The sequence below is a fragment of the Ictidomys tridecemlineatus genome, unplaced genomic scaffold, assembly GCF_052094955.1.
Source record: "Ictidomys tridecemlineatus isolate mIctTri1 unplaced genomic scaffold, mIctTri1.hap1 Scaffold_108, whole genome shotgun sequence".
In the NCBI taxonomy this organism is placed as follows: Eukaryota; Metazoa; Chordata; class Mammalia; order Rodentia; family Sciuridae; genus Ictidomys; species Ictidomys tridecemlineatus.
In genome coordinates this window covers 443512-453722 of record NW_027521026.1, presented here as the reverse complement: position 1 = coordinate 453722, position 10211 = coordinate 443512, and positions in this window count along the sequence as shown.

The window sequence follows — 10211 nt, the reverse complement described above, 5'->3', positions numbered from 1 at the left end:
TGAGAAATCATACTGTATTACGTATGATATGTCAAAGTGCATTCCATTGTCATGTAGAACTTAAAGTTGATTAAAGAAAATATACCAATTTGCAGAAAAATATGACTATAGTATCTGCCCATAAATGGATTCACCTGGAGACAATCATGCTAATGAAGCTAAACCAGTTTACAAAAAACAATGGACAAAGGTTTTTTTCTGATATGTGGAAGCTAACTCACAACAGGAGCAGTGATAGGAACAGAAGTACAGTAGATTAGATGATGGGGAAGGGAGGGAAAGGAGAGGGCATAAGCAAAGGAAAGACAGTGGAAAGACTGACACAGCTTTACCATGTATACATAAGGAAACAGTGAATCCCACCTCCATGTACATCCTAAGAATGCAACTCTAAAAAGATAAAGTATAATTATACAAATAGGGACTATATCAAAATGAGTTTTATGGGCCAGCGTTGTGGCTCAGTGGTAGAGCACTTGCCTAGTATGTGTGAGGAACTGGGTTTAATTCTCAGTACCGCATATAAATAAAATTAAACAGTCCATTAACAACTTTAAAAAACTTTAAAAACGGATTTTATAACTAAAACAACCAATAAGTAAAAATTAATAAAATGAAACATTTCCTCGGTCCCTTTAAACAGTTTAATAACACTCAAATCAACATCAAATAAATGGAAAGTAAAAGGGCTTTTAAGAGTGGGTATACTCTCTCCTACTTTTCTGCCAAATGACGACACAACTATTGGGACAGACTTTTTCTGGCTTCTTACCTCCAGAACTGTGGGAAGTAATATTCTATTCTTTATAAATCTCATAATTTTCACTATTGGAAATTAAAATTTACAAATTACAATATTTAGACTAATTATCTAAAATGTAACAATACCTTTGAAACCGGAGTTCGAAGACGAGGCTCCATGGCTTCTGCTGGCAGGTAGGCGCTGCCCGCGAGGGGCAGGGAGGCCTCTGTAGCAAAGAGGAGTCCTAGCTCTTCATGGCGGGCCATTCCATCCAGGGCTGCAGCAGACCCCAGCAGATCCTCAACCATTTCTTCTTTCGGCAGCCTCTACGAAGTCGAAGAACCATCTCCGGGAAAAAAAAGCACGCTGGAACTTCCTCGGGACTCCGGCGAGGCGAGGCTCCGGCGAGGCGAGGCCCCGGCGAGGCGAGGCCCCGGCGAGGCGAGGCCCCGGCGAGGCCCTGGCGAGGCCCCGGCTCCGGCTCGGCAAACCGAGGCTCCGGTGAGGCGAGGCCCCGGCGAGGCGAGGCCCCGGCGAGGCGAGGCCCCGGCGAGGCGAGGCCCCGGCGAGGCGAGGCCCCGGCGAGGCGAGGCGAGGCAAAGCGAGGCTCCGGTGAGGCGAGGCGAGGCCCCAGCGAGGCGAGGCCCCGGCTCGGGCTCCGGCGAGGCAAAGCGAGGCTCCGGCGAGGCGAGGCGAGGCCCCGGCAAGGCGAGGCCCCGGCTCGGGCTCCGGCGAGGCAAAGCGAGTCTCCAGCGAGGCGAGGCGAGGCGAGGCTCCGGCGAGGCGAGGCTCCGGCGAGGCGAGGCGAGGCTCCGGCGAGGCGAGGCGAGGCTCCGGCGAGGCGAGGCCCCGGCGAGGCGAGGCGAGGCCCCGGCGAGGCGAGGCTCTGGCGAGGCGAGGCTCCGGCAAGGCCCGGGCGAGGCAAAGCGAGGCCCCGGCGAGGCGAGGCCCCGGCAAGGCGAGGCCCCGGCGAGGCGAAACGAGGCCCCGGCGAGGCGAGGCGAGGCGAGGCTCCGGCGAGGCAAGGCGAGGCGAGGCGAGGCGAAGCTCCGGCGAGACGAGGCTCCGGCTCCGGCGAGACGAGGCTCCGGCTCCGGCGAGACGAGGCGAGGCTCCGGCGAGACGAGGCGAGGCTCCGGCGAGACGAGGCGAGGCTCTGGCGAGACGAGGCTCCGGCTCCGGCGACAGGAGGCTCCGGCTCCGGCGAGACGAGGCGAGGCTCCGGCGAGACGAGGCGAGGCTCCGGCGAGACGAGGCGAGGCTCCGGCGAGACGAGGCTCCGGCGAGACTCGAGGGCAGCAATCTGGACGGCCTCACAGCTTCTCTTCCCAGAACAACCTTCAAGGGGTTTATATAGCACTTGGTCCAATGCTATTGGTCCAAACTTATGCTAATTAGGACTTGAAGGAAGTACCAATGCTATTGGTCCAAACTTATGCTAATTAGGACTTGAAAAAAGTACCAATGCTATTGGTCCAAAGTTATGCTAATTGGGTTGGACACATACTAATGCCATTGGTCAGTCTCTTTTTAATATTCATAGTAGATTCATTCATAGAATCAGCCCCAAATTCCCACGCTAACAATGAATGAATGGCTGGGAAGCGATCAATGGCAAAGCCGCAAAGTGCTTGCCTCTCATTCCCAAAGCCATGGGTTTGATCCCTGTTCCAAAAATAAAAATGAAAAACAAATTACAGATAAATCTACATCAGCAAAAAGGAAATAAACAAACTATCAATACATAAATCTTATTCAAAAACATACCTGCTCTGAATTCTGCAGATCTCTGTCAAGTTTCGCCTTACCCTTTACCTCTTCAAAGCAATTTTTCCCAAAACTTGAGAGTCATGGACCATGTCTTAGTTATGTCTCTTTTGCACCTATGCCAGAGGCGACGTGGATGTGTGGGATGTAATCCTGCTGAGGATCAAGGTCTGATTTGGGGCCAGCTTGGGAAGCATTACTGGTGATATCAAATAATAGTTATTTATTAAAATTCAAATTCATGCATGAAAAAAGTGATATAGAACAAAAAGATCGTATGATTAAAGGTCAACAAGAAGCAAATAGGGCTGAGGTTGTGACTCAGTGATAGAACCTTTGTCTCCCACGTGTGAGGCACTGGGTTTGACTCTCAGTACCTTCTATGAACAAATGAATAAAATAAAGGTCCAGAGATACCCACCGGAGCTCAGGCCCTTCCCAGATGCACTGGAGCTGCAGTGGGATGCTCAGGCCCAGCCCAGAATGCTTCTACTCACCTGCAGACACCAACCAGAGCTCATGTACAGTCCAGATCTGCCCCCGCTGACCTGGGCAGGAGGCCAGACACAGGGTAGGCCAGTGTCCATCCCTCAACTGGGAGACCTGCACCGAGCTCAAGTCTGGCCCAGGACCACGTCCCCACACTGGCAGACACCTGTTGGAACTCAGGCTCTGCCCAGATCAGCCTCACAAACCTGCATGGAGCCCAGGAAAGGGTAGGTCCAGGTCCATCCTAACACTGGCTGACCCTTCCCAGAGCTGAGCCTTGGGCCATGACTGCCTCTGCCCACCAGCAGACCACTGCAGGAGCTCTGATCCAGTCCAGAGTCACCGTGAGGACCTGTGCAGGAGACGGGGCCCAGGGTAGCCCTAGTCCATCCACTCATCTTGAGACTGGCACCAAAGTTCAGGTTCTGCTCAGGACTGCCTCCACCCTCCAGCAGCTACCTCCAGAGCTCAGGTTTGGACCAGGACAGACTGCCCACCAACAAACCCTCGCTGGTGGCCAATCCTGGCCCATTTCAGCCTCAACGACCTGAGTGGTAGCTGAAGCCCAGAATAGGCCCTGGTCCATCCCACCACCAGCAGACCCCTGCTGTATCTCAGGCACCCACCAGATTAGCCTTGTAGATGGGCAAAGGAGCCCAGGAATAGGGTAGCCCTGGGAGCATATGTCCAACGCCACACCACCACCAGAGCTCAGACTCGGCTCGGGACTCACTCTGCCACAGGCAGAACCCTGCCAGAGCATATACAAGTCCCAGATCAGCCTCACTACCCTGCACAGGAGCCCAGGCAAGGGGAGGCCCTGTTGCAACCCGCCACCTGCAGAACCCCACCAGAGCTCCAGCTCTGCCCAGATCCAACTCAAAGACCTGGCAGGACAAAACCCGAGCCCAGGGTTGGCCTGTCCTTCCAGTCATCAAGAGGCTTGCATTGGAATTCAGGCTCTGCCCAGGACCGACTCTGCCCACTGACAGACAGCTGCAGAACTTCAGCCCCAACCAAGATCAGCCTCACTGACAGGCACGAGAGCCTAGTCCAAGGTAGACCTGGTACCAGCTGAAATAAGCAGGCCCCAAGAAGAGCTCAGGCCAGACACGGGACCACCTCCGATCAACAAGTGGAGCTCAAATTCGGCCAAAATTGGCCCCGCTGACCTGCTTGAAGGCAGAGGCAAAGATAGGCCCAATGTCATCTCGCCACATGCAAAACCCCACCAGACCTCCAGCTCTACCCAGATCCAACTCCATGATATGGCAGGAAATGAAGTCCTAGCCCAGGGTAGCCCAAGGCAATCCAGTAACCATAAGACTAGCAGTTTCTGCCCAAAGGCCTACCCTACCAAAAGTCATTTTGGCAGCCACCCAGATCAGCCTTGCTGACAGGTGCAGGAACCTGGCCCAAGGTAGGCCTGGACCCAAATGCCACAAGCAGGCTGTGAGCAGAGCTCAGGCCAGAAACAAGACAGTCTCTGCCCAAAGGCCCACCTCTGCCAGAGCTCATCTGTGCCCCAATCCAACTTGCTGATCCATTGAGAAGTCCTGACAGGGTAGATCCTGTTCCTCCTGCCAAACAGCTGACACCCTGCTGTATCTCAGCATCCAACCAGTTAACCCTTGCAGATGTGCACAGGAGCCCTGGCACAGGGTAACACTGGGAACATATGGCCACCACCAGACCTCCACCTCTGCTCAGGCTTGGCCCAGGACCGACTCTGCTCACAGGCAAGACACTCTCCAGAGCTCATTCCCAGCCCAGGTCTAGCTGGAGCATCTGCAGCAGAGCCAGGGAAAGGTTAGGAATGTTCCATTCCTCTACTGTCTGAGTCCTGCTGGAGCTCAGGCTTGGCCCAGGACCACCACCACCCTCATGCAGTCCCCTGCTGCTCATAAATAGCCCATATTTTCCTTGCTGACCTGCACAAGAGCCCAGGCAAGGGGAGGCTGAGCTCCATCCTGACAGCTGCAGACCACCACCAGAGCTCGAGCTCTGCCCAGATCCAAATCGACAACATTGTAGGAGACAGAGGCAGAGCCTAGGGTAGCCCAAGTCCATCAAGTCACCTTCAGACTGGTACCTGAGCTCAGGCTCCTCCCAGAAATGACTGTCCACTGTCAGACAGTCACCAAAGTTCAGCCCCAGTCCAGATCTCCCTCTGACAGGCAAGCAAGCCTGCCCCAAGTTAGGCCTTGGACCAATGCCACAAGCAGGCCCCAAGCAGCCCTAAGGCCAGACACAGGACCGTCTCTGCTCACAGGCAGAGCTCAAACATGGCCAAGATTGGCCTTGCTGACCTGCGCAGGATCCTGTGCAAGGGGAGGCCCAGTTCCACCCTGCCACCTGCAGAATCCCACCAGAGCTCCAGCTCTAACCAGATCCAACTCAGTGTCCTGGCAGGAGACAAAGCCAGAGCCCAGGGTAGCCCAAGTTGATCCAGTCATCATGAGACTGGCACCAAAGCTCAGGCTCTGCTCATGAATGACTCTACCCACTGACAATCAGTCACCCAAGTTCAACCCCACCCAGATCAGCAGTGCTGACAGGTGTGGGAGCCTGGTCCAAGCTAGGCCTGGGATCAACTGCCACAAGTAGGCCCCTGGTAGAGCTCAGGCCACAAGCTCTACAGCCTCACCCCACAGGCAGACACTTTCTGGAGCTCTGGTTCTTCTCTGATCAGCCTAGTCCACCTACTTGGGAGCCCACACATGGATAGACATAGTGCCATCCCCCCAGTGTCTGATCCCCGCTGGAGCTCAGACTCAGCCCAATACCACCTCTATCTATGGTCAGATGCACACCAGACTCAGGCCTGAGCCAGGACTGCCTCTGCTCACTTGCTGACTAATGTTGGAGCTTGGGCTCAGCCCAGATTATCCTAATACACCTGTGGGAGTCCAGTAGTAGGACTGAGATCATTTTTTCACTGCTAGATAGCAGGTGGAGCTTAGGCTTGGCTGAGGATTGCCTCTCCAACCTGCACGGGAACCTTGGCAAGTGTAGGACTGGTTCCATCCCACCACCTGCACACCTCACCTGGACCTCAAGCTCTGCCCAGGAGCCAGGCCCCAGGGAAAGCCCTGGTTCTACCTTCCACCACCTGACATCTGTGGTTCTTAGGCTCAGCCCGGTACTTCCTCCACTCATTTCCAGACATCTTTGGGAGCTCAGGATCACCCCAGATCTGTGAGGACGACCTGCAGTGGAATCCTGGGCACAGAATGGCCACAGGTCCATTCCCCCACCAGCCAACCACTGCAGGAGCTTATGCCTAGATCTAATCTGCCTGGCCAAACTCTCCTGAGCTCATGCTCAGGGTAAGCCTAGGAACATCCCGCCACTGGATGACCTCTTCTGGAGCTCAGGCTCTGTCCAGATCAGCCTATTGCAACCGTATGGGTGTCCTTACCTAGGGTAGGCCTGAGTCCAGAAGACCCTCACCAGATTTGAGGCTCATCCCAGGACTATCTCAGTCCACTGGCAGACACTTCCAGAACTCAGGCAAGGCCCAGGACTATATGCACCCATCAGCAGACTCCCAGTGGAGCTCAGGTAAGGCCAAATCTGCCTCATGGATCTGCATCGCTGCCAGAACCCTAATTAGATATGGATCAATCCCACCAGGGGAAACCCCCCAGGAACTGATGAATAAATAAATAGCCAAAACAATAAATAAATAAAGGAAGGAAGGAAAAAGAAAGAAAACTAGTTCATTCATATTCTTGATTTTATTCACATTTACTTTCAGTAGGACATCATGGATTGACTCTATTCTTCAATGCAAGAGACTTAGTTATATTACCTAAGCCTGATTTGGGTGACCCAAATGTTATCCATGTAAAAATTAAAAATGATTGTAAAATATTGAAGATTTCTTCCCTGAATTTCACCAATATCAATCATATTCACCAGAATACCCCATCTGAAAAATTTGATTTCACATCTGAAATTTGGAAATAGAACCAGAATTCCCAAGCTGGCAAAGGGCTCTCTGCATGAGGCAAAATTGTTCCCAGTTGGTAGAAATCAGTATTTTTGTGATGTTTCTTTGGGTTACTGAACAGTTCACTAGAGGTTAATCATATATGGAGCTCGTAAAATTCAAGAAAAAGAAACAAACACCTTAATAAAAATGGGAAAAGACAAATGTAGGCTGTTTATAAAATATCACATACCATACACTTGAGATGGCATTTCATGTCAATATGGTAATCCAAAGAATATATAAAGTACATTTGTGTGTGTGCATATCACATAAAAAGAATAAAGAGAATGAGAAAACTTAATGTTGACAGTGTTGGAAAATGGAATTGTCATGCTCTGATAATTGCAATGAAAAATTGTCATAACCCTTCTGCAGAGAAGTTTACCAAAATTTGAAGTGCACACTTTCCTTTAACCCAAGAATTCCAACTCAAATAACCTATGTATAGTTGTTGTGGCAAATTTTTAAATTTTACCATGAAATTGATCATTGTAATCAAGGTCCCCATTGGCTGGGGATCAGACCTCAGGTCCCTGGGGAAAGTCATTAGGCACCATTGCATTGCTCACACCCATGCCTTTCCTGGGGGTGGCTTACAATCATAAACAGATAGCCCTCCTTCCAGAGATGTCTCTCTCAGCTCTTGGGCCATAGTTTCACTGGATTGGTAACATTTTTCCCATTAAACTCTAGGACATTCTTATATATTTTGGAAATTCAGATTCAAGTGTTTTCTCACATCTACAGGTTGTCTCCTGCGCTGATTTTTGTCCCCTTCTGTAGTATGGGCAGATATTGTCCATTATCTATTCTTGCTTTTGTTGTCTGTGCTATAGATGTTGTATCAAGAAAGAAAGAAAGAGAGAGAGAGAAAGAGAAAGAGAGAAAAGATGGAAGGAAGGAAGGAAGGAAGAAAGGAAGAAAGGAAAAAAAGAAAGAAATCAAGACTAATGAGAATGACTGGACAATGAAGGCTTTTTTTCTCCTGTTTTTTTTTTCCAGGAAATTTGTAGCCATAGGTCTCACACAGGTCCACTTTGCCAACCTGCACAGGAGATGGTGCCCAGGGTAACACAGGGTCCATTCCTCCACCAACTGACCCCTGCTGGACCTAATGTTCTGCCTAGATCTACATTGCCAACATGCCCAAGAGCCAGGGGATAGGGCAGCCCAGGTCCATAAAACCTCTGTGAGATCTCCACCAGAGCTCAGATTTGGTCTGGACAACCTGCACCCACCAGCCAACCATGCTGGAGCTCAGGAATGCCTTTGCCCACTGGAACTCTCTCCAGAACTCAGGCATGAGGCATGACCCAGGATCTCCTCTGGCCACAGACAGACACCTGCTGGGGCCCAGATAAGAAGCACAGGGTAAGCCCTGGTCTTTCACACTACCTGCAGACCCCAGCAGGAGCTCAGTCTCTGCCCAGATTGACCATGCAGATTTGCAAGGGAGCCTCAGCACAGGTTAGGCCCAAGTTCATCCCGCCAATAGGATACACTGGCTGGAGCTTTGCATCCACCCAGGATCACCTCTGCCAACAGGAAGACATGTTCTGGAGCTCATACACAGCCCAGGTCCTCCTCAACAACCTGTGCAGGAGCAAGAGTTCAGTGTAGGCCCAGGGTTATCCCACCACCTGCCGAACCCCAAAGGAGCTCTTGCTCCTCCTAGATCTGACTTTCTGACATGCATGGGAGCCCATTGCACAGGATAGCCCTGGATCTATCCCGCCACCAGGAGATCCCCTGCAGGAACTCAGGAATGGTCCAGATCTTCTTTACCAACCTGCATGGCTGCCAGGGCTCAGATAAGGTGCAAGTCAATGCCTCCACCAGGAAAGTCCCCAGAAGCTCAACAAGAAACAGATAGCCTAGATAGATAGATAGATAGATAGATAGATAGATAGATAGATAGATGAATCTAGCTTATGCATATTCCTGATTTTATTTGCATTTCCTTTCAGTAGGACTTCATGGATTGACTCTATTTATTATTCAAGAGATTTATAGTACCTAATCCTGAATTTGGTGGGCCAAATGTTGTCCATGTAAAAATAAATCATGATTGAGAAATATTGAAATTATCTTCTCTGACTTGTCAACAATATCAACCATATTCACCAGAATATCTCATCTGAAAAACTTGATTTCACTCTGGAAACTTATAAGAAGAACCAGAATTTCCAAGCTGGCAAAGAGCTCTATACATGAGGCAAAACTGTTGACAGTTGCTTGAAAACAGAATTTTGGTGATGTTCATGTGGGTGTCTGCACAGCTCACTATACCTATTTTTGTTTCAAAAACATGGAAATGCATATCTCCTTAACAGATATTCAATTCAGCACAATGACCTATGGTCAGAGAAATGAAGGAGGTTTTCATTCTCTACTTTTTGTTTAAGTGTTGACATTGAGGACCTTACTGTGTATACTTAAAATCTGATTAAAATGTTAGATATGTGGTGATATTTTATAAACTAATCAGTGCACAGTATGATAGTTAACACCCAGTAAGCTGAATATTAAGTACTAGTTTTCCCCTCCAAACTCATGAAAGAGTAGAGTTTGAAACCTAGTTTGAATATCCAACTAATTACCTGGGGATTGCCATTAGGAAAAATTCAGACTTCCTTCCTCTATCAATATGTCAAGAAGAAAGCACTTTTTCCTGATTCTACCCACCAGCCATTGGTCTAATGCATCTTCCATGGTGTTTCACACAATCATCTAACCCAACCCCAGCCAGGCTCTCTACTATCCCCAAGTCTTCACCTGTGGTGTTCTCATGCAGGCCAATGTCAAAAGCCAGCTTATCAGTTAAAGACCACCAGGTGGAGAGGCAGCACAGATACCAAATCACAGAACCCAAAGTGATTGCTCAACATTTAATCCTATTCTGACAACTAATTTGATATGTATCTCTCTCTCTGCTGCTTAGCCTTTTTCTAAAAATCTGGATCCCTCTGAACAAAGCCCAGGTCTTTATTGGCTGTGGCAGAACAGCCCTAGCACAGCATTCATTAGGAGCAATATTTAAAGGAAATGTGTAATTTTTCCCCATAAAAGACTAAGGAAATGTGTCACAACAAGACAAGTAACTGGAGATGTGTTTCTACATCTCTCACTTCATGTGATATATTCATGATCCCCAGCTAGAGCACAGTGTGATCTGACAGTGAGAACCGGATCCCAAGCAGAAATTGAAAAACTATT